Below are 26,345 nucleotides of genomic sequence, written 5' to 3'. Positions count from 1 at the left end.
AGCTTCCCAGGGAGGCTGCTTTCCTCCAGGCCCTCCCATGGTCCATAGTCAGTTGTGTGGGTTTCCACTCTCGTATGGTGTATTCTCTCTAGTATACCTACTTCTATGAGCCTTTGGCTTTCTTCCGCCCCTGTTTGCCAAAACCATTCTGGCCTTTCTACTTCATTGAGCGTAAGCCATCCATTATTCTAGGCTTTCAAGAGCCATCTTACCAGCATAATAGCATTGTCTCCTGAGGTCTTTGCCAAAGTATCATATTCTGTATCTCAGGAGAGTCTGTACACCCACACTGATAAACTCTCTCTTACATGATCTGATAACCTACCTTCCTTGGATCTAGTCTCTCAGCGCTCTCTCTGCTCCTGTGGCCTCTGTGCATCAGGTCCTAGAGCTTCTCCAGGGACGGTCTGTTTCTTTCTTATGAGGATCAGCACTGAGGTAGCTGGGTCAGTGCTGCAAGACTGATGCCTCTGCATTGTCTTCAGATGGTGAGGAGAGGCGCTACCCTTTAAAAGCAAGGGATGGGCCACTTCTGTGGGCCCAGAGAGTTCAGGATGACCTGAGGTTTCCGGTTCTAGAGTGTATGGACCAAGACATCCCCATCCCAAATTTTAGCCTCCTCTTCCTTCCTAATCGAGACCCTGCCCTTGGCATAGCAGGCTTGCTGGGGCTGAGAATATAATAATCTCTGGAGTCCTGACACTGTTTCTCAGTTTTTTCCTGTACTCTAGCTCTAGAGGAGATGAGAGTCTTTTTATATGCAATAACTGAGGCCCTCTGACTTTTACAATTCACCTTATATTAGTGATTAACCACTCTGGTGGTTTTAAACATATCAGCAAATTTTGACAGACCAGCCAGGCTTTGTGACTGACTTCTAACAAATAAAAAGGGGTCGAATTGATGCTGCATGACCTCGGAAGACAAGACATAAAAAGCAATACAGCTTCTCCCGACTCTTTCTCCTCTTAGCAATTTTGCCCTGGGAACCCAGCTACTGTGCTGTGAGAGAGCTGCGCAGCTGCATGAAAGGAAGGACCACACGTAGCTGTCCCACTGATGGCTGACATCAACCCCCAGATCTGAGACTCAACAAGCCCTTGGGTGATTTCAGCCTCTAGCATTTCGGCCACTCCATCTAATGCTGTGAGGAAGAAAGATGTGCTGTTTTCTCTGGGCCCTGCCCAATTGCAGATTTGTGAACAAAATAAATATTGTCATTGTTGCCACTAAGTTTTAAGTTGGCTTGTTGTAGAACCATAGATACCGTGACAATCACTTGCAACCTTCTATTGTCTTTCTGCAGTGCACGGGTAGCATCTAGTAAATGCTGTCCAGTTTCGTAGTCTTTATAATGACTGCTTCCCTTATACCTTTCAAACACGAGATATTATTCCAGCTGGCATCTTCTTTTCCACTGGTATCTCTTCCCAGTTCTCCTTTGATGAAAATCTTAAATTGTACAACTATAGCATGTAGCATGCCACAGGCTATGAGGACATCACCTACCACTATTACAGGGGTCCTCACTGTCATCAAAAAATCTCACTTTAAATTCTGCTTTCTAGGACCTCTCCACCACTTTTTTCTCACAGGTTTCTGGAGATAGGCATAGTCTGAAAAGAAAATTTGTATACAGCATATTTATGGGGGATTGCATTCAGAAATAACCCACAGAAAGGAAATAATGGAGCCAAGATTGTATAAAGGTAGAAGTCAAATTGTAACACGAGATAGTGTGCAGCTGGGATAGCCATTTATAATTGTCCCAAATTCAGATAGTAAGCTAGGTCTTGGACTCTTACATTAACACAAGTGGAGGGCATAACCTTGGGAGAATCACCTCCCAGAGGATAACCCCAGAGAGGCCTGCAGAAGCCAACACTCCCAGAAGTTTTGGTGGATGAATCCCAGAATGACTTCTGTAGTGAAGATCTGGGTGATGCACTGTAATTTCTATTACAGGGTCTGGATGGCTCTGGGTTGGAGAAGGTGACAGGGGCTGAAATCCTGACAATGGGAAGCTAAGGGGTTTTCAGGACAGGGTGAGAGGAAGCAGTGGGGTCATGAATTCTAGGCGTGATCAAGTCGTGCCAGATCAAGGCACCCCATGTAACTAAATCAAACAGAGACCAGAAAATTGTGCTTTATTTTCTGCCAGCCAGGGTGTACTCATACACATATATGTAATGATTGCTTTAAATTACTCGATGTTGGGAACTTGGGACTGACATATATATACACTACTATGTATAAAATAGATAAATAATGAGAACCTACTGTATAGCACTGGGAACTCTACTCAGTGCTCTTTGGTGACCTAAACAGGAAGGAAATCGAAGAAAGAGTTGTTACGTGTTTTTGTATGACTGATTCACTTTGCTGTACAGGGAGAAATGAACACAACATTGTAAAGCAACTATACTCCAATAAAAATAAAAAATAATTGCTTGCTGTTGTATTGTACCTTGGTATTGCACAGTTGCTCTCTGGGCATGCTCGAGAATCGTTTATCACATCAACTTTTAGAATCAACTCCTTGAGGGCATTTTCTTTAATATTTTTACTGACTTTCCTTTAGTTCAGCAGCAATCCATTAATTCCTTTTTATCCTACCCCAAATATCCCAAATATTTTCACATCGTCTTAAAATATTTATTTTGGACCAGTTTCCAACCTTGTTTGATTCAGCCCATCTTGCTTCAAGGGGAAATTGCCTTTGATGTTAATCGTAAACTGCTTTCTTGGAAGGCTACATGTGGTTATTTAAAAGGATGAGAAAGAATCTTGATAAGATCACTCTGTCAGGCTCTCGAGTCTCTCATTCTTTTAAACTTACCTCCACTGAGCTCCTGGAGACCCTCTGACCTGTATGGATATGTTTTCCATTTTGGGGGAAGGGATTTTTTGGTTTTTCTGACTCTTAAAAAAAAATTCTTCCCATCATGGAACGGCACCATGGCCCGAAATATCTGCATTAAAAATATTTATCCTCAGAGTATTTTCCTCCACGTTCCTTCCAATTTAATGAAAAAAATAAGTAGTAGATTCTGACTTTTGGCTAGATTTTAAATGCCTTTTCATCTTTTTAACAATTTTCAATTCATGCCTGAATACCTTGAGTTGCAAATATCCCCTTCCCTTGTAAAACTTTTCTTTGTTTCTCTACGATATGTCTAAAATTGCACTGAATTCAGAAAATAGATATAAGAAAATCCCTGCTCTCTCAGACCAGTGGAAGAGAGAAAGAAATAAACAATGGCTATAATATAGTGCCATAATTTCTTCGACAGAGGAAGCAAAGGATGGTGTAGAAAGAGGATAGAGACACTCCATTTGGACTGAGTCTTAAAGGATGAATGAGGGTTTCCCAGTTGGGTGGTGGGTGGACATTTCTTGATAGGGAGGAATCAGTCTGGACAGAGGCAGGCTTTTAAAAGAGAGTTACACAAGCTAGAAAAGGCTAATGAACCACACGTATAGAGGGAAGGGCCGTCAAGAGGGTCGGAAAGGAAGACAAATCCATGCTGCGTCACTTGGGCAGCCACTGAAGGTTTATCCCTAAGGGAGTGTCACGACCATATTTGCATATTATTTTACTCTAAAAGAGTTAAATATAAAAGACAGTAATAATAATTTACCTAAAGGGAGAGATAAAAGTATTGGATAAGCAAGGTAAAAACTAAGTAATATTTATAACAAAGTACATAGATTTAATATTCTTAGTATATAATTAGTTCTTAAAAATCAGTTAAGGAAACCACTAGCATTCCAATAGTGGGCAAAAGCCTATTAATAATTCACAAAAGGAAACATTAATCACAGTTTTCTCCATATGGTGTAATTAATGGGTCATTTTTACTTTCTCTCTACCTATGTCTGTACTTTTCTAAATTACTTGAAATGCTTATATACTACTTTTAAAATTATTTGTTAATGGTAAAGAAAATAATTTAAAAGATCCTCTGGTAAAAATGTAGATGCATTTGAGGAGAGTCAGATAAGGACAACAGAACACCACAGACTGTGTGGCGTAAACCACAGAAATTTATTTCTCACTGTTCTGAAGCCTGGAAGTCTGGATCAGGTGCCAGCATGGTCAAGTTCTTGGTGAGGATCCACTTCTTGGCTTGCAGATAGTGCTTTCCTGTTGGATCCTGGCTTGCCTAAGAGACAGATCATCTCTCTAGTGTCTCTTCTTATAAGCGCACTAACCCCAGGGGGTTCCACCCTTATGACCTAGTTGCTTCCCCAAAACCCCACCTCCTAATACCATCATATTGGTGATTAAAGCTTCCAGATATGAATTTTGCAGGATCACAGACCTTCAGTCCATAGCAAGGAGTGAATTATATCACAACGTAGAAAGCTTTAAAAAGATGCAGGATGAAGAGGAACTGAATTTAAGACATACTTAGAAAGAAAATAAGACAAAATGATTAATGATACTCTGAAGTTGGATATATGGATTTGAAGTTTGGGAGAAAAGGTACAGATTTATCAGGACTGTTGTCCTAAATTATCTTATAATGCCCTATCTGTCTAGGAGACACATCAGAATTCCAGAACATCATGCTGAGACCTGAGTTGGAAGCTAAGTGATTACAGAGACTCACAACAGACGTGATTAGATTAATGTGTCGTACGATATGTTAACTGATATTACAAGATGAAAGATTTCCCTGGGCAGGGGGTTTGGGAAATACTAGGTGACATGCTTCTATAGGTATATTTATGGGACAACGTTTCTCAGAGTGTCTGATATATTAAAGTGCGTGGAGAGTCACTAGTGGTGGTGATCTCGGGTGGCCACAGCTTGCAGTGGTTTGAAGCAGGATTTTGGTTCCCCGGCCAGAGGTTGGAGTCAGGCTGAGGCAGTGAGAGCGCTGAGTCCTAGCCACTAGACCACCAGGGGCCAGCGGCCAGTGACAAGGCCCTGGCCTGTCACCTCTGTAGAAATGAATTCCCATGTAGAGAAGGAAAGTAGCGAAGCAAGTAATGTGTTCATTAAGAGGAAAAGAGTACATGTGGATAGACACATGGGCAGGCTCAGAGAGAGAGAGAGTCGCACCCTCGTGGTAGTTAGAATCAATTTTATGGGGCATTTCTTCCGGGTTTCCTTTGACCAATCATCTTGTTTTGCCTGATTCTGAGTCTGTATTTGGTATATCTGAGGGTCCTCCCCTGTGTGTGCGAGCATCTCTTAGCCAAGACGGATTCTAGTGAAGAGGCCTATGGGTAGTTGACATCACTTACTATGGGGTGGTGCCCCTCCCTTTTTGATCTCCAAAGAGCCTTTCTGTGCACGTATAGTCAGGAAGGTCTCCCTGACTTCAAGAATGAGGAATATGTGGTCTTTTATCTCTTACCTGGGCAGGGCTCAGCTCTTCTCCCTCCTGCTATTCTGGACTATCTGTTCACAGGGGAGAAACTGTTCAGCCTGGGACCCATCTATCTCCTGCCTCAGTGGCTTATAATGTGCTGCATTTCCCAAACCTATTGAACAATGGGCCACTTTTTTCAGGATACCTCCGGAACAAATGTTCTCTGATACCAACTGGAAACCACAGGTTAAACATTTGCAAAAGTACTTTAAATACAAGATGTACATTGGGACTAAACAAAGAGAAAAAAAAAAGAATCAAGGAGCATCTACCCAGTGTATATGGCAGTAACAAATGTAGAAAAGATTTATATCAAGAGCAGCACAGTGGTCAACAATAAAGCATAGAAACACAGCTAAAAGAAGAATGGTTACTAATTATCTTAGGGCAAAGAATGGGGTGACCGCCCCGTGGACTTGCCCTAGCTGATCTCTGGAAGGAATTCCCTGCTGTGGGGATGGACGCATCTTCAGGCTACCCCATTAGTTAAACTTTGGAGTCAGCACGTAGCAATATTTCTCTTTATAAATTAATAAATTAGCATTCTGCTCATACTGCGACATGAAGTATCTTACGTGATTAAGTCAACCTGAGACTGATGAACTCTGGAGGATTGAAAATTGAGTTTCTGGATTTATGTAAACGGAGAGTTAAACGATGAGGCATGGTCAATACTCCAAGGTAATTCAACACACTTTCCTCTGCCAGACTGCTCTACTTCCCCACAAACCTTCCTTTAAACTTCAACACCTCTTGGGGGTCGAGCTTTTTCATTTTGATGTCACCACTTTGCAGATAAGTGACAGACACATAATCGGTAACAGAAGTACATAGCACTTCATTTTTCATGGAAAGCTGCGGCAAGACTAGTTGTAGTTTTTGCTTTTTGAGCCCTGTGATAAAGAGGTAGAGAGAGCTCAAACGACAGATCAAACAGTGAAGTATATAATTCAATGATTCCTTTTATCAATTGTGTTTTTGGCTAGTTCCGTGAAGACTCCCATTCCTGGTCACACCTGAGTCACGGTGCGTCTTCTAAGTAAATAATGAGGCTGTTCTTTACTGTTGAATTTGTCTTGGATTCACCTTCTAACATTTTCCACTTTGTCTACAGGTGTATGCAGCCAACTGCTGGAAGTAGGAAGGCACATCCACAGTGCTTCCAAGCTCTTGGTCTACCCATTGTCCCAAGAGTGAATACTGAAGGTGTCATTCTCTGTGCGTGCTACAATCTTTTTAATAAGAGCTGGTTCATGTTTTTCTAGTCTGCATTCTCTGTCATGAGGAAAAATGGTGATTTGTTCCTTTCAAAATAGAACTCGAAGGGCTCTACACTTTTAAGAGGCTTATACACAGATGTATTCCAGTTGGTAAATGTTTCCCGCTTTGAGTGACGGTCCATGCCACCTCTTCCCCATTCAAATAGCAAGAGGAAAGGAGGGAGCTAGGTGGGTAGGGAATGAACTAAGCATCAAATAATAAGAAGCTGAGGTCAGAGCATTACGGTTTATTACCATCGTGTTTCACAGAATACATGAGCCATTAAAATTGCAATGCTGTACCATATTATCATGACAAAGGTTGTAATGGGAACAAGGTAAGACAGCACATGAATCTGTCCTAACAGCACTGGTGGTAACATGAGCAAGAAAAGGCACAAACAAAGCCCATTCCTATTACAACATGGAAATGGGCATCTCATCCCCCTGCTCTGAAACCCAGGTCTCTGGCCATCCATCAAAGTGAGCAAAAGTAACATCAGGGTGATTAATAATGTCATATTTTGGTGGACGACGTGTGGGGGGTGATTAATCATTCTTAATCCTACAACGTGATAACCATTCCTAACCTGCTTTTGCTCAGTGTTTAATGCGTCTCTTCCACTGCTTGTCTGCACGATGCAACAGCGGTGAGACCTAGGCTGTAGATACTAGAGCTGTGAAGAGCCCAGCAGGCGCTAGCGTCAGAAGCCCAATTCTGCATTCATTAGCAGTACAACCCTTGCGTTGCTTACCCTTTCTGCAACTCAGTCTCTTCATCAGTCACATGAGAAAAAAAATATACCTGCATCAAAGGATGGCTTTGAGATGAAGTAGCACGGAGCACCGCCTGCAAAACATCTGCAGTTACTGTCAGTAACAGCAATCACAGGGGAAATGTTTTTCCAGCTCAGTAGGAAATTTTAAGACAGTGTTATATGGTTACAGCTCACTCAAAGGTCAGGTTTACCCTTTATACCAACAGAATCCACTGAGGTGTCCTGATAGCCCATCCTCATTTGAGAAGATGCAGTTTATAGGCATTGTGGCATGTCTGACAGCGATTGCCCACATGGGTGCCGAGACCAGCTCGGCAACTCGAGGTGAGTGACGGGTGCCGCAAGCTTGAAGAAGACACAGACACAGACTGAAGAGAAAAGTGGGACCGGGGGGCTCAAGACCTCTCGGATCAAGAGCCCCACTGACTCATCCCAGGCTGCTTTTATTGAGTTCGTGGGCTAACATTCTCAGGTTACACTCATAAACAGTCAAAGGCCTCACATGATTGATGCAATTATCTTTGTTTACTTCCTGGGTCTGAGTTGAGCAGGTGTGGATTTGAGCTGGGGGTGGAGAGCAAAACAGCCCTGGGGGTAGGAGACCTCTCTCAGATATTGGGGGTCTGTGCCCCACCCGTGTTGGCCCCTCTGCGACTGTGCCTGTCTTAGGTTGTTCCTCCCTTGAGGAATCTTACCCGTCTCTGGCTAACCAGTCATCCTCCAGGGCCAAACACGGTGATATAAGGAAGGTTCTATGCACCACCCCTGTTGGCCCCTCTGTGGCTGTGCCTGTCTTAGGTTGTTCCTCCTCTGAGGAATCTTACCCGTCTTTGGCTAACCAGCCATCCCTCAGGACCAAACAGGGTGATATTAGTCTCCACGCCCTGCACCCTCAGCTCCTCCACTGCTCAAGAATCCCATCACTCGGCCCACATCAAAAAGGTTCCCGAATGTCTTCCCACACATGGGAATGGGCCAGATGGGGTGTTCGGCAAGTTTGTAGGGCTCGTTTAAGGACCATTCTAGAAAGGTGATGGAGAGGCGAGATGCCCTGAAGCTTGGTGGTCTTAAGTGGGCAACAAGACCACCATACTGTTCCAGATTGCAACTGCTTGTGTAACACTGCTGGTGAGGGAAACTTCCAGCCCTGACCAGGGTTCCTGGTCCTTTCCAAACTTTCTCTCTGTGCACGTGGACCCTCCCTCTTTTACAGTCCTTTCTCCAAGCCACTGTGAAGGTAGGTCATTTACCTTCCTGGTGTGGGAAAACTTCACTATTCAAGTATACAACTGTACAATTCTTTCCTTTAGGTCAGCAATTTGCTTTTGGTTTGGTTTAGTTTTTTAAAGCTTTTCTTCTGTTTGTAGCCTATTTTCTCGTTCTTCTCTGGATGACTTAGACTGGGAGGAATGAAAATTTTTTAGTGAGCTCAGAAATGTGAAAAACATCTGTAGTCTTCAAGTAGGATCCAACAATGGTGGGGAATAAAGATTTACACCTTCAATACAAATTGAGAAGCAAACAGCAATATCGTCTTTAAAAGATATTTGGTATCTCAAAATATTGACAACTCCTTGTAATGGGATTTGAAAAGAATTTTCCCCTAATTATAAGAGTCATACATGTTCATTTTTTTCTCAACTTGAATCCCTCCCAAAAGCTGACCCTGATCCAAGGATTGGGATGTAAGTTGTTCATTTGGGAAGTGATCCCAAGAAGTGGGAGTGATAGGGGAGGGAGAGAAGCCAAAAAAGGTGTTAATCAAGCTGAAACTTCTCTATGTATTTTACACAGAAAGGGATTGAAGCTGGAAAATGGATGCTGAAAATTCCTGGAAGCCTGCAAAGAGCAGGCTCTAGGTTCAGCCTCCAGGAATAATTCCTAAAAAATCACCGTTGAACTGGCCCACAGGTGGAGCTGCAACTTCTACCCCACTGTTGGGAAAATTGGAAGGCACCACTGAAACTAAGAATATACCTCGCTAGCTAGCAGTACAGGGATCAGCTGTTAGTGAAAGTGCAAAATAGTACATACAGATCATACGGGGGAGTCTGGCCTGTTTAAAAACAATTACGTATGCATTTCATTGACTAAGCAATTTTGCTTCCAAGAATCTATTCTACAAATGCACAAGTATGAAAAGACCTATGTACAAGATTTTGCATCATGATATTGTTTGGAAATAACTGAATGTCAGCATTCAGGTATTCAATCAGCAAACAAATGAATGTCCAGCAGGGGGACTTAATGGTTTAATTAAAAGTCCATAGAATGAAATACTATGCACCAGTTTTTAGAAAATGAGATGTCCTCAGTACATTGATTTGAGAAACCTCCAAGACATATTTTAAAAGAAAAAAGCATGGCATTTAGGCAAAATACAAATTGAGTCTGGAACATGGAGTTGTACCTGAAGGCAAGAAGTACTCAAAGACTAATGGAAACAGGTGAAACGGTACAGGGCCAGGCCAAACTGGAAACATCAAAGTTTTGAGCATGGAAGAGGATAATGATGGTAATAGACTGTAATACATAGGGTTAAAGGTAAATTTCATCCATGAGACAAAAATGATACTAAATTAAAAAGTGTGTAACAGGAAGTTCTTACTGAGAATTTCAGCCAATAAACTCAGAAGGAATGATACAATTAGAAAAGTACCATTTTGCAATTCCAATGCAATGATTGGATCTTCCATAGATAGCAAGAAGTGTTGGGTAAAAGCTTGTGTGAAACAGGATAGTCACAGAGCCTTTTTTTCCCCCCACCTCTTTGTACTTCTACTTTATTTTTTTTAATCTATTTATTGGAATATAATTGCTTTACACTGTTGTGCCAGTTTTTGCTGTACAACAAAGTGAATCATCTGTATTTATACATATATCCCCATATCCCCGCCCTCCCACAACTCCCTGCTACCCTCCCCATCCCATCCCTCAAAGTCATAGCCTTAAGATAAATGTTACAAAGGGAAAAGTTTGTAGCATTCCTTCACAATGGGGAAATCTGGTGAACAAATGTAGCACCATCAGTGAAGGAAAAGACTGAAAAATTCAGTGCCTCCTGATGTGATGCAGTGGAAAGAGCTGATCATCAGCTAGGTAGAAGTCTTGGCAGAAGAGAGGGTCCTTGGTGTACAAGCAGAACACAGTCAGACAAATCCAGAGTGTGAGACCCGCTGCCAAACAACTGGCATGCATGCTTCAAAATGCTGTGACATGTCAGAAAAATTGTGGGAAACTTTTCCAGGTAAAAGGACATTTCAGAGACAAGACAATTAAATGCAATTTGTAATTTTCTGAATCAGAAAAAAATTACAGAGGACATTATTGGCACAACTGAGGAAGCCTGTCTACGTATCTTATATTAGATATTATTAAATCAATGTTAAGTTTTCAGGTTGTAAAAAAAATGATATTTTGCTTACTTAGAAGTTACACACTGAAGTATTTAGGGTTATATTTGCAACTCACTTTGGAAGGGTTTGGCAAAACAACAACAAATAAAGATGAACAGAGAGAAAAACGTAAAGGTGGTAAAAAATGTTAAAAATTGGAAAATTTAGGTGAAGTGTATGTTAGTGTTCATTGTAATACTCCTTTCGATTTTTTCTACTGTTTTGAAATTCTTCAAAGTAAAGGCTGGACAATGTGTATTTAAACCCGTGACCTTTGCCCCACCCCCACCCCCACCCCGGGACGAAGTGAGAGAGTAGCATTGACATAGATACACTACCAAAGGTAAAATAGATAGCTAGTGGGAAGCTGCTGCATAACACAGGGAGATCAACTCGATGACGGATGATTCCTTAGAGGGCCAGGACAGGGAGGGTGGGAGGGAGTCGCGGGAGGGAGGGGATATGGGGATATACGTATAAATACAGCTGATTCACTTTGTTGTACAGCAAAAACTGGCACAACAGTGTAAAGCAATTATATTCCAATAAAGAGATTTAAAAAAAATAAGTAAAATACAGCTATGACCTTTTTTCCAAGTAAATAGAACAGTGTCTCTGGGATGTTACCTCCATGACAGAAATGAAGAGGAACAGACATATTCATATTTACAGAAAGAAACCTTGGAAGCGTAAATTTTAAAATCTAATGAAGTGTTTTATTGATTGATTTTTTTTTTAAGATTTGTTTTTGATATGGCCCATTTTTAAAGCCTTTATTGAATTTGTTACAACATTGCTTCTGTTTTATGTTTTGGTTTTTTGGCCACAAGGCATGTGGGATCTTAGCTCCCTGACCAGGGATGGAACCCACAACCCCTGCTTTAGAAGGCGAAGTCTTAACCGCTGAAGCACCGGGGAAGTTCTTAATGAAGTGTTTTAATAGGGAGGAGAGAAGAAGGTGGGAACCATACTCTCAGCATATAACTTTTACATCGTTTTGCTTCTTTATGTAAATGTAATATCTATTAAAAGAACATCAAGTTAAATAGAAATGCAGTGGAACACAGAAGAAAGAGCATAGGCCCCTGAGGCAGACTTCTTGGGCTCAATTCCAGTTGTGTTACTTACTAGATTACCGTTGCTTTAGGTGAACTTGTGAACTACCAATGCCTCAGTCGTCTTCCCTGTAAAATGAGGTAATAATAATACCTCCCCACTAGAGTTATTGTGAGCATCTGGTACTCAGAACATGCCCGGTGCTCATCAAAGGAAGCTTCCCAAAGGAAGCGCCAACCAGTAGTTAAGATGGACATTGTCTCCATTTTGTTTGAATTTTCCTTTTGTAGAAATGCTAAATCTGGTTCCCTGAAAGAAAAAAAAATCTTGTATATTCAGAGCCCCCAGGGGCTACCTCATGGTATGAATCTCCGAAGATCATGGTGTGATGGAGCTGGAGGAGTCCTTAAATATCACAAAGTCAACCCACTCACTTAACAAAATTCTACAGACAGTGGCCCAGGTGAGCCGAAAACTTGGGACATGGGGCTCTCTTTCCAGTGTGTGTTATTTGTCACAGGACTCACTCAGGCTGAGATGAAACCCATTCGGTCAAATAATATTTTTTGAATGGCTACACAGGAGGTGCCTGGAGATGGTAATGAGAAAAGACGTCTGCCCTATAAGAGGCGCAGAGAATGAATAATAGAGAACATAATCTAAGTACACAATAGAATTTCAGGAAGCGGTAAGTGTTACAAAGGAAAGCAGAGCTGAGAAAGGGCATGGACCACAATGGGGCTGGGAGGGGTTTAGATAGGATGGGGAAAGCACCTCAGAAGAGGTGACTTTGGAGCAAAAATCTGAATTCTGAGTAGAAAAAGCCAAACAAGAAATGACACATTCAGCATGAGCTCATTTACATAAAATTCTAGTGAATGCAAACTAAACTATACTGAAAGAAAACTGATTTGGAGATAGGATACGTGTTGGGGCAATGTGGGGGAGGGGAATGAGGAAAAGGTTACGAAGGGGCAGGAGGAAATTTTGGGGGTGATGGATATTTTCATTAATTTGACTGGTGGTGGTTCCACAGGTGTGTACATATATAAACATTCATAAAATTCTACACCTTAAATATGTGCAGTTTATCAATCGTACTGCAATAAACTATTAAAAATAAATTTGAATTTAAAAATTACCGAAAAAACCAACATTAAAAAAAAATCCCCATTGTTCAAAATTCTGTGTCAAAAGGATTTTTTAAATGTCTACATTTGTGTAGTTTGTGTAAGGACCATGCAGAAGGCTTCTGGGCATTTCAGAGTATGGATTGACTGGTCAACTCAGTTGGTTAAGAGTGGTACTCAAGAGCTCACTGATGGAGGGTAAGACTTGAGAGAAGGTTAATGATAAAGTGCTCTTGGCTGGAGGGAAGTCAGCCTGACTCCGGGTCCTGACGTGCATTTTCTAGGTGTGTGGCCTTGGTCAAGTTGCTTAACTGCTCTAGGTGTCGGCCTTCCTACCTGCCATGGGAAAAATAATAACTAATGAGATTATTAACTGTATAAATGAGAGAAATTGAGAGAAAAAGCGCCTGTTAGCATTGTGCTTTTGTTGTCAGAACTCTGTCGTTACACTGAAGTGAATCAGCCCAAGGACAGTCAATAGAAAAAACAGCATCTCTGGTGGAACTAACCATCCACACCCACCCGCCCAGATGCGGAGGGGTTCCTTCAGGTGCAAACGTTGCTTACAGAAGTGCTCACGTGGTCAAACCCTGTGTGGATGTAAAATAAGGAACTGTGGTCCTGGAGTCTTCAGGTTTCCTTTGGTCAAGGAATCTTGTTGGGTGGAAGTTCTGCTCCCTGCCCTTCGTCTGCCCCTCCCACCCCTCCCACCCACCCTGCCTTTTTTTTTTTTTTAACTTGTGGGATTCCTTCAAGATGGCCCCATGCACCTCTGCTTTCACAGACTTTGGATTGTCCCCACATGTCTTTGGATGGCTAATCCAAAAATGCTTTGTGAGCTCAAGAGGACCCACCGTCTTTGCTCTCCAGCTGGGTTTGTCCTCATACTCACCTATAGTCCCTTCAGCACACAGTTAATTTAGCCCCAGAACCTGCCAACTTCAGTAACTGACAGTCACTCTACAAACACAGGTATGCACCTTGAGGCCATGTGTTTGATAGATCTTGCCACCCACCATGTGCTCGATAGATCTATTTTACAATTACCTCAGCCCAGTCAATACCAGTGATTTGTACTACAAGCAAGAGAGCATCACAAAGAGAGTCTGTGTGCCCAAGCCAGCCATGTGCAAATGCATAGGATTGATTTTTTTTAAATCAAGTGATAAGTGGTCAAATGCAAGGCAAACTCCTCACTATTATAGGAAAAGTAGCGCAAATGAACTAGGACAAGCAGATAAACAGCATCATCGTCATATTCCAATTATATCTGCCCTCCTGAGGCTCACTTCCTTTCTTGTTTTCCCGGACCAGGATCATTTAGTTTAGGGGTTGGCAAACCTTTTCTGTAAATGGCCAAGTAGTAAATATTTTAGGCTTTGCTGGCCAAGAGGCAAAATCGAATATTTTATGAAGGTAATTATGTAACCATTTAAAATGAAGCCATTAAAAGACATTCTTAGTCTGTGGACCATTAAAGAGAAAGAAAGAAAGAAAGAAAGAAGAAAGAAAGAAAGAAAGAGAGAGAGAGAGAGAAAGAAAGAAAGAAAGAAAGAAAGAAAGAAAGAAAGAAAGAAAGAAAGGAAGAAAGAAAGAAAGAAAGGAAGGAAGGAAGGAAGGAAGGAAGGAAGAAAGAAAGAAAGAAAGAAAGAAAGAAAGAAAGAAAGAAAGAAAGAAAGAAAGAAAGAAGGAAAGAAAGGAAGAAGGGAGAAAGGAAGAAAGAAGGGAGAAAGAAAGAAAGGAAAAGAAAGAAAGAAAAAGAGAGAGAGAGAAGGAGGGAAGTAGGGGGGAGGGAAGAAGGGGAGGGAGGAGAGAGGGAGGGAGGGAGAGAAGGAGGGAAAGAAAGAGAGAGAAAAAGAGAAAGAATGGAAGGAAGGAAGGGGGGAGGGTGGGAGGGAAGGAGAGAGAGAGAAAGAGATAGAGAGAAGGAGAAAGAAACAAGCAGAGGACTGAAACTGGCCCTCTGGCAATAGCTGGACAATCTCTGATTTCCTTGCACATGATTTAGCTTCAGTAATTTAACACTCATTGAATCTAGTTTTAAAGAGGTCTTTTCCTAACTTAATTAAAACTCAACAGCCTTTTTTGCTGTATCCTGGTGACTTATTTTAGGACATGAGGGAGTTAAACCTCACACAGGTCTTACTGGACTTATTCCAGTGGAATTGCTGGGAATTTGGACTCCCTCCACTGTTTTTCTTTGAAATGTTTACCACCTCAATATTTTTGGGCTTCTTCCATAACCTATTTAACAGAAACCACATTTTCATCAGTGCCTTTAGTCTTTTCCATACTGGCATCCTTTGGATCTTAAAAAGGAACACTGGTAGGCTCATTAATTACTTTGCAAGCTCTCAAAAATCAGCATTCTTTTTTGTTATTAGTATTGGTGGATGTTAGCCTAAGTTACTGGAATTCTTTTAACATACTGATATTTCTTAGAGGAGTAAATATTTCCTTGGATAAATGTCTTTTTGGAATCCAACTATTCTTGGGGGATAAACTCACAGAGCAACTTGTGCTTTTTATCCCTAAATAATTCAAGTGAATGAGATGCCACTTGAGATAATTTTGTGTCCCCTCTTTTTCGACATTTGCATCTCAGCTCCAGTAGAAATGTCAGCAGCCATGTAGAACTTTCAATCTGCCTAGGATTTACCCCAATAAATATGCTACATTTTCCCCACCATCTCTGAGATGCAGCCCTGCCTCCACATCCCTCATTGTCAATAGATGACCTATCCTCATTTTGAATAATGCAGAATGTATATCAGGACCTTAGCATTTCTGCATCTCTGACTCAAAATTTATGGGCATCTTCACTTGCCTTTTCTTGCTTTGTTCTTATTTCTGAGGAGAGCATGGTTTTTCTTTTTAACACACCCAAGCTCTTAGCTGCTTCTTGATCTCATACACTGCTTCTTACTGCAGGATACTACTCTATTCATGAAATATTTATGGCGTTTTCCTTTTCTTCCTTTCCACTACGCCTTCTCTTGGCCATAAGTATACTCACATGTCTCCTATCGTTAAAAATAATAACTTTGATCTCCACCATGTAAGAACAGCTGGAAGGTGACCAGCTGCCAGCCAGGATAGAGTTCTCACCAGGAACAAAATCTGCTGGCACTCTGATCTCAAGAACGCCATCCTCCAGAACTAAGCACAGAAGAACTCTTCTTTCAAGATGGAGCAGAAGTGGGGATGTGGCCAAGATGGAGGAGTAGGAAGACCCTGAGCTCACCTCCCCTTACAGCCACACCAGAATTAGAACTATTCATAGAGCAGCTGTTGATGACAATGACATGAAGACTAGCAGAAAAGATTTTCCACAACTAAATATATAAAGAAGGGACCACAGCGACAAGGGTAAAACGGGCGGAGATGCGGTATACTCAGGACCCACACCCCCAGACAGGCAACCCCCAAATAAGAGGATAATCACAAGGGCAGAAGTTCTCCCCGAGGAGAGACCTCCAGCCTCAGGGCCCTTCATTGAAAAGACAGGTCCCTAGACTGCCTGGCTTTGCGGGCCAGCAGGGCTTCCATATGGGAGAGCTAGAGGGCTGTGGCAAAGAAAGACCCTGCTCTTAAAAGGCACCTGCAAAATCTCACCTGCTCCAAGACCCAACGCAGATGCAGTCATTTGAAAGGCGCCTGGGTCAGCCCCACCCAACTGTTGATCTTCGAGAGCCACCTGGAGAGGCAGGAGGCAACTGGGACTCCTTCTGGGACATAGACACTGGCGGCAGTCATTTGGGGGCGCTCTTTCCACCACGAGAACACTGGGGCTGGCAAGCGCCATTTTTGATTCCTCCCACTAGCCCGTCTGTGCTGGCGGCTTTCAGATTTGATAAGAGAAGCCTCTCATTTTTCTTTGAAAGAATTGTCTTGGGGACTTCCCTAGTGGTCCAGTGGGTAAGACTCTGTGCTCCCAATGCAGGGAGCCCGGGTTTGATCCCTGGTTGGGGAACTAGATCCCACACGCATGCCGCAACTAAGAAGCCCGCATGCTGCAACTAAGACCCTACATAGCCAAAATAAATATCAATAAACCAAAAAAAAAAAAAAAAAAGCGTTGTCTTGGCTATCATTTGACTTTTATGAATGAATCTTAATTTGTTCAATTCCTTGAAAAACCTATTTGGAATTTTTATTGGAATTAAATAAATTAAGTTGGGGAGAATTATCTGTATATTACTGAATCTTCTTCGTGAACGTGGTGTATTTTTTTTTTTTTTACTTATTTAAGTCTACCTTCATGCCCTTCAATAATGTCTTAAAATTTTCTCTATAAACAATTTGTACATCGTGTTAGAATTCTTCATAGCTAAGTTTTTTATGTCTTCTTACATTTGCTTATTGTTTATTGCTTGTGTATAGGGTTGTTAATTTTTAGGTTGATCGTATATCAACCGGCCTTAATGAAATCTTTCATTAGCTTAACAGTTTGTATATTCTCTTGGGTTTTCTATGTACACAATCATGTTGTCAGAGAAAAATGTCAATTTTGTCTCTCCCTTTCAAGCACTACACAGCTTCTGTTTTTCCTGGTATTTTCACACCGGCTAGACCCATCTGTATAATGTTGAAGGACAAGGATCACAGTGGACATCCCCATCTCATTCCTTATGTAAGTGGGAATCCTTCTATTGTTTCATTGTTAAGAATTATGTTTATTGTATGTTTCGAGAAAGTATACTTTATCAAGCAAATGAAATCTTCAACTCTAAATTGCTGGAAGTTTTTAATCGTAAAGGAATTTTGAATATCTTTGGGTGTTTTTTCTACATCTGATGAAATAGCCATATGTTTTTTCTCTGTTAGTGAATTAAAATAGTATATATTCTTTTGGCCAAATAGCCATTGCATCGTGGATAAGCCCTAGGTGGTCCCATTTGTTAGCTGTTTTACTGGTTTCATTAGTTGACAGCAGGAATTGCCTTGCTATGTCAACAGGCTGTTAAACTTAAGGTTCTGGCTGAGACTCTAAAACGACAGCCATCAGACACAGCAGTGAACTTGAAACAGACTACTCCAGAGAATTTAGAAAAGAAGTGACTGCAGGCTTGTTAGATGATTATTAAAACTTTCACTTATATCAAGGGTATAAGAGATTCTGGAGTCAGAGTTCCAAAGGGGATTTAGAAGAGCATTTTTCTGCAAAGAGCTGTAGTGTGAGCCATCCACCCACCCCTACTATCAACCCCAAGTGTTGGTGCTGGGACAGGGTCCCTGCATAAGCCTGTGCTTGTTGTTCGGCACATAAGGACACGTGGCAGAGGGAACGTATAGGGCCCCCAAATCCCTGTGCTCGCCAAGGGATGTGCCTGTGTGTACTGAAGCAGGAGGGTCTTCACCTGGAGGGAGGATGGCCTTTTTCTAATTCAAGCCGAGGAGCTGTTTGGGACAGCTCTGCTCGTCTCTCTCTCTCTCTGTAATCTTTATTGGAGTATAATTGCTTTACAGTATTGTGTTAGTTTCTGCTGTATAACAAAGTGAATCAGCTATATGTATACATATATCCCCATATCCCCTCCCTCTTGAGGCTCCCTCCCAACCTCCCTATCACACCCCTTTAGGTCTTCACAAAGCATCAAGCCGATTTTTTTGTGCTCTGTAGCAACTTCCCACTATCTGTTTTACATTTGGCAGTGTGTATATGTCAATACTAGTCTCTCATTCCATCCCAACTTCCCCTCCCCAGCCCCTCCAGTGTCCTCAAGTCTGTTCTGTATGTCTGCATCTCTATTCTTGCCCTGCCACTGGGTTCATCAGTACCATTCTTCTAGATTCCATATATGTATATATGTGTCAGCATACGGTATTCATTTTTCTCTTTCTGATTGTTTTTCTCCTTCTAGTGGGAAGAGTTCAACAGGATCAGTCACAGAGCTTGCTGTGTGTCATCTAAACAGAGGAGACTGATGTCTGACTCCCAACTACAAGTACAATGGGCTTAAGATGGATTGGCTTCTGCTGACAGCTCAGGCCTTTGGGGTCAGCCTCTATCCCACAGTTGGTCAGGGAAAGACATGTCATATGTAAGTGAGAGTCACTATTTAAAGTTTCTCACTATTTTTTCAAATAGTAGAGGGATCTTAGAATTTTTAAACTGCGATCTTACCTTTCCATCTTTCACGCTATTTTTAATTATTATTTTCATTTTGCTTTTTAAAAATCCATCAAAAATTCTCATTTTTATTGTTGTATGCTTACAACCAATACTTTACACTTCTCAGTGCATTTAAAATGTTCTTAGGAGGAGAGAGAAAAGATGGCGGCGAAGTAGAGAGACGTGGAGTGCATCCCTCTCCACAGATGCATTGGGAATGCACGGAAGGACGCAGTCATTCCCACAGAGAACCAGCTGAACACCAGCAGACGGCCTCGGACACCAGAAAGGACTGCGGGGAGCCCGACATAGCCGGTAGGGAGGCATCTACGAGGGCTCAAAGAGGGTGAAGTGGCGGAGCTGTGGCAGACGGGAGGGAGTGAGAAACACACGGAGGGTCCGCAGCGCAGCTCAGCGTTCCCGGGCTGAGACGTCCATCCGTGGCTGAACGGAGGGTCAGGGAGCGGGAGCGTGGGAACCGGAGAGCTGGTTCAGGGTGAGAAACATTGTTGCCGGTAGGGTGATGGACCGAGAGGACAGGAGGGAGGAGGTCCGCGAAGAGGAGTGCCCATCCCTGAGAGCTGCCCGGCCATGACTGCGGCTGGAGGCTGCAGGCTCCCGGGCGGGGGGGAGGAGCCGCGTGCGTAGCCTCTCTCTCTCTCTTTCGGCGCCTCTGCAACAGGCAGTGGAGAGACGCCCTGCGGGCCACCTAAGGCGCTCAGGGATAACAAGCACCCTCAGGCACTCAGGTGGGGCTAGAGTAAAACCCCTTGCAACGCCAGCAGCAGGGAGGCTGCCGAGAGAAAAAAAAAAAACAAAAAACAACAGCATCAAAAAGAAAAAGACCCCGAGAGAGGCCCAACTCTAAGACTTTCTGTTTACACCTGAGCCACCGGTGTCCCTCTGCAACAGGCGCCTCCAAGCCTGACTGAAACAACGTGCGCCACTGCTCACTCACTCCCAGGTGAAGGAGCCACTATTGTACCCTCTCCCTCCCCACACACCGAGGCTTACAGACGAACAATAAAGGAACCTCTGCTGGTCACAGAATAATGCAAAAAAACCCAAGGCAAGGAGAAGGACACTTACAGCTGAGACGCTAAGGAAACAGAAATAGTAGTATCAATACCTATTGAACTGGTCCATTCTAGGATCAGTTCTGGATTTTTTTTTCTTTTCTTTTTTCTTTCTCTCTCTCTTTTTTTTTTTCTTTATTAAATACGATCTTAGTTAGCCCTAAGGGATCTACAAGTTTTAGAACATAATTTTTTAATGATATTTTTTATTCTTTTTTTTTTTTTTTGCCTTTTTATATACTTCTATATCTAGCTAAGTTTTTGGTAGTACGGACAATATATCTCTCATACTTTCCTTTCATCCCTATCTTTTATACATTTCTATTCCTTTCTTTTTATTTGCATATTTCCAACCACATTACGCTCTTCTGTTCCCCTTCCTTCCAGCCTTTTTAAGTTTATTTTATCTTAACATGCTTATAAGCCACACTATCGGTCTGCTCAGACTCCTTGCTCTATTCTCCAGATGATGCACTGCCTTGGTATTTAATATTAGGCTTTTGTCTTTATCTTAGTTCTTAGTACAGTTGTCTAATTACATTCTGAGAATCTCCATTCTCTCTGGTGGTACTCCAGCTCTTTTCTATATTTGATCCTAGCTTACAAAATCTCCCTGGATTAATGTTTGTATGTGTAAGGTGTTATTTGTTTGTTTGTTTGCTTTTGCTTTTGTCTCTGATTTGTTCTGTTTCAGTTGTCAATTTCTGTTGGGTTTCTCTTTGAATATCTGATAGCACACTGGGGTTCTGTCAGGTCTTTCTAGAGCCTTATGTCCTAACAGATTCAGTAATTGTGTGTCTTATACATGTATGTGTTTCCTAGACTTAATATTTGTTTAATCCAATACTTGGACATTAGTCTGAGGCTTGGACAGTCTTCTATAAACACCTCTATCACCAGGACAAGCAACCCCAAAAGTTTGGACAACCATGAGGAAACAAAGAAACACCATGCAGGCAAAGGAGCAGGAAAAAAACCCACAAGACCAAATAAATGAGGAGGAAATAGGAAAAATGCCTGAAAAAGAATTCAGAGTAATGATAGTAAAAATGATACAAAATCTCGATAACAAAATAGAGAAAGTACAAGAAACAGTTCATAAGAACTCAGAAAAACAAACAGCAATGGATAACAAAATAACTGAAATTAAAAATACTCTCGATGCTATAACCAGCAGAATGACTGAGGCAGAAGAACGAATAAGTGAGTTGGAAGATAGAATGGGGGAAATAAACACTACAGAGCAGGAAAAAGAAAAAAGAATAAAAAGAATAGAGGACAGTCTCAGAGACCTCAGTGATAACATTAAGCGTACCAACATTCAAATTATAGGCATCCCAGAAGAAGAAGAAAACAAGAAAGGGTCTGAGAAAATATTTGAAGAGGTTCTAGTGGAAAACTTCCCCAACATGGGAAAGGAAATAATTCACCAAGTCCAAGAAGCACAGAAAGTCCCATACAGAATAAACCCAAGGAGAAATACACCAAGACACATAGTAATCAAACTAACGACAATTAAACACAAAGAAAAAATATTAAAAGCAGCAAGAGAAAAGCAACAAACAACATATAAGGGAAAACCCATCAGGATAACAGCTGACCTTTCCACAGAAACTCTGCAGGCCAGAAGGGAATGGCAGGATATACTGAAAGTCCTGAAAGAGAGAAACCTACAGCCAAGAATACTCTACCCAGCAAGAATCTCATTCAGATTTGAGGGAGAAATCAAAAGCTTTCCAGACAAGCAAAAGTGAAGAGAATTCAGCACCACCAAACCAGCCTTACAACAAGTGCTAAAGGAACTTCTCTAAGTAGGAAACACAAGAAAAGGAAAACACCTACAAATACAAACCCAAAACAATTCAGAAAATGGTAATTGGAACACACATGTCAATAATCACTTTAAATGTAAATGGATTAAATGCTCCAACCAAAAGACACAGACTGGCTGAATGGATACAAACACAGGACCCTTCTATATGCTGCCTACAAGAAACCCACTTCAGACCAAGGGATACATATAGACTGAAAGTGAAGGGATGGAAAAAGATATTCCATGCAAATGGAAGTCAAAAGAAAGCCGGAGGAGCAATACTCATATCAGACAAATTAGACTTGAAAGTAAAGACGATTAAAAGAGACAAGGAAGGACACTACATAATGATCAAGGGATCCATTCAAGAAGAACATATCACAATGGTAAATATCTATGCCCCCAATATAGGAGCACCTCAATACATAAGGCAAATGCTAACAGCTATAAAAGGGGACATCGACAGTAACACAATAATAGTGGGAGACTGGAACACCCCACTTACATCAATGGACAGATCATCCAAACAGAAAATAAATAAAGACACACAAGCTTTAAATGACACATTAGACCATCTCGACTTCATTGATATTTATAGGACTTTCCATCCAAAAACGACAGACTACACTTTCTTCTCAAGTGCACACGGAACATTTTCCAGGATAGATCACATCTTGGGTCACAAATCAAACCTCAGCAAATTCAAGAAAATTGAAATCATATCAAGCATCTTCTCAGACCACAACGCCATGAGACTAGATATCAATTACAGGAAAAAAACTGCAAAAAATACAAACACATGGAGGCTAAACAATTCACTCTTAAACAACCAAGGAATCACTACAGAAATCAAAGAGGAAATCAAAAAATATCTAGAAACAAATGACAACGAAAACACAACAACCCAAAACCTATGGGATGCAGCAAAAGCAGTTCTAAGAGGGAAGTTTATAGCAATACAGTCCTACCTTAAGAAACAAGAAAATGATCGAATAAACTACCTAACCTTACACCTCAAACAACTAGAGAAAGAAGAACAAAGAAACCCCAAAGTGAGCAGAAGGAAAGAAATCATAAAGATCAGAGCAGAAATAAATGAAAAAGAAAGGAAGGAAACCATGAGAAAAATAAATAAAACTAAAAGCTGGTTCTTTGAGAAGATTAACAAAATTGATAAACCATTAGCCAGACTCATCAAGAAAAAAAGGGAGAAGATGCAAATCAACAGAATTAGAAATGAAAAAGGAGAAGTAACAACAGACACCTCAGAAATACAAAACATCATGAGAGACTACTACAAGCAACTATATGCCAATAAATTGGATAACCTGGAAGAAATGGATACATTCTTAGAAAAATACAATCTTCCAAGACTGAACCAGGAAGAAATAGAAACCATGAACAGACCAATCACAAGTACGGAAATTGAGGCAGTGATTAAAAATCCCCCAACACACAAAAGCCCAGGACCAGATGGGTTCACGGGCGAATTCTATCAAACATTTCTAGAAGAGCTAACACCTATCCCTCTCAAACTCTTCCAAAATATTGCAGAAGGCGGAACACTCCCAAACTCATTCTACGAGGCTACCATCACCCTGATACCAAAACCAGGCAAAGATGTCACAAAAAAAGAAAACTACAGACCAATATCACTGATGAATACAGATGCAAAAATCCTCAACAAAATACTAGCTAACAGACTCCAACAGCACATTAAAAAAATCATCCACCATGATCAAGTGGGGTTTATCCCTGGGATGCAAGGATTCTTCAATATACGCAAATCAATCAACGTGATACATCATATCAACAACTTGAAGGATAAAAACCATATGATCATTTCAATAGATGCAGAAAAAGCTTTTGACAAAGTTCAACATCCATTTATGATAAAAGCTCTCCAGAAAATGGGCATAGAAGGAAATTACCTCAACATAATAAAAGCCATATATGAAAAACCAAAAGCCAACATCGTTCTCAATGGGGAAAAACTGGAAGAATTCCCTCTAAGAACAGGAACAAGACAAGGGTGTCCACTCTCACCACTATTATTCAACATAGTTTTGGAAGTTTTAGCCACAGCAATCAGAGAAGAAGAAGAAATAAAAGGAATCCAAATTGCAAAAGAAGAAGTAAAATTGTCACTCTTTGCAGATGACATGATATTATATATAGAAAACCCGAAAGACTCTACCAGAAAACTGCCAGCACTAATTGATGAGTTTAGTAAAGTAGCAGGATACAAAATTAATGCACAGAAATCTCTTGCATTCCTATACACTAACAACAAAAGAGCAGAAAGAGAAATTAAGGAAACTCTCCCATTCACCATTGCAACAAAAAGAATAAAATACCTGGGAATAAACCTGCCTAAGGAGGCAAAAGATCTGTATGCAGAAAAGTTTAAGACATTGATGAAAGAAATCAAAGATGACACAAACAGATGGAGGGACATACCATGTTCCTGGATTGGAAGAATCAACATCATGAAAATGACTGTACTACCCAAAGCAATTTACAGATTCAATGCAATCCCCATCAAATTACCAATGGCATTTTTCACAGAACTAGAGCAAGAAATCTTACGATTTGTATGGAAACACAAAAGACCCTGAATAGCCAAAGCAATCTTGAGAAGGAACAATGGAGTTGGTGGAATCAGGCTTCCTGACTTCAAACTATACTACAAGGCCATAGTGATCAAGACAGTATGGTACTGGCACAAAAATAGAAAGGAAGATCAATGGAATAGAATAGAGAACTCAGAAGTAAGCCCAAACACATATAGGCACCTTATCTTTGACAAAGGAGGCACGAGTATACAATGGACAAAAGACAGCCTCTTCAATAAGTGGTGCTGGGAAAATTGGACAGCAACATGTCAAAGAATGAAATTAGAACACTTCCTAACACCATACACAAAAATAAACTCAAGATGGATTAAAGACCTAAATGTAAGGCCAGACACTATAAAACTCCTAGAGGAAAACATAGGCAGAACACTCTATGACATCCATCAAAGCAAGATCCTTTTTGACCCACCTCCTAGAATCATGGAAATCAAATCAAGAATAAACAAATGGGACCTCATGAAACTTAAAAGCTTTTGCACAGCGAAAGAAACCATAAACAAGACTAAAAGGCAACCCTCAGAATGGGAAAAAATAATTGCCTATGAAACAACGGACAAAGGATTAACCTCCAAAATATACAAGCAGCTCATGAAGCTTAATACCAAAAAAACAAATAACCCAGTCCACAAATGGGCAGAAGACCTAAATAGACATTTCTCCAAAGAAGACATACAGATGGCCAACAAACACATGAAAAGATGCTCAATGTCACTCATCATCAGAGAAATGCAAGTCAAAGCCACAATGAGGTATCACCTCACACCGATCAGAATGGCCATCATCACAAAATCTGGAAACCACAAATGTTGGAGAGGGTGTGGAGAAAAGGGAACTCTCCTGCACTGTTGGTGGGAATGTAAGTTGGTACAGCCACTATGGAAAACAATTTGGAGGTTCCTTATAAAACTACAAATAGAACTACCATATGATCCAGTAATCCCACTCCTGGGCATATACCCAAAGAAAACCATAATTCCAAAAGAAACTTGTACCATAATGTTTATTGCAGCACTCTTTACAATAGCCAGGACATGGAAGCAACCTAAATGCCCATCAACAAATGAATGGATACAGAAGATGTGGCATATATATACAATGGAATATTACTCAGCTATAAAAAGGGATGAGATGGAGCTATATGTAATGAGGTGGATAGAACTACAATCTGTCATACAGAGTGAAGTAAGTCAGAAAGAGAAGGATAAATATTGTATGCTAACTCACATATACGGAATCTAAAAATGGTACTGATGAACTCAGTGACAAGAACAAGGATGCAGATACAGAGAATGGACTGGAGAACTCGAGGTATGGGAGGGGGTGGGGGGGGTGAAGGGGAAACTGAGACGAAGCGAGAGAGTAGCACAGACATATATATACTACCAACTGTAAAATAGTCAGTGGGAAGTTGTTGTATAACAAAGGGAGTCCAACTCGAGGATGGAAGATGCCTTAGAGGACTGGGGCGGGGAGGGTGGGGGGGACTCGGGGGGGGCGTCAAGGAAGGGAGGGAATACGGGGATATGTGTATAAAAACAGATGATTGAACTTGGTGTACCCCCAAAAAATAATAAAAAAATAAAAATAAAAATAAATAAAATGTTCTTAGGAAAAACCTGTTCTTAGCTTGTTATTGCTTATGTAGTCTACCACTTCTTTCTCGGTTTAACTGCCTTCTTGAATCATATTCTTTGGTAGTTAC

The sequence above is a fragment of the Hippopotamus amphibius genome, chromosome 14 (genome assembly GCF_030028045.1).
Source record: "Hippopotamus amphibius kiboko isolate mHipAmp2 chromosome 14, mHipAmp2.hap2, whole genome shotgun sequence".
Classification (NCBI taxonomy): Eukaryota; Metazoa; Chordata; class Mammalia; order Artiodactyla; family Hippopotamidae; genus Hippopotamus; species Hippopotamus amphibius.
This window is presented reverse-complemented; position numbering follows the sequence as displayed.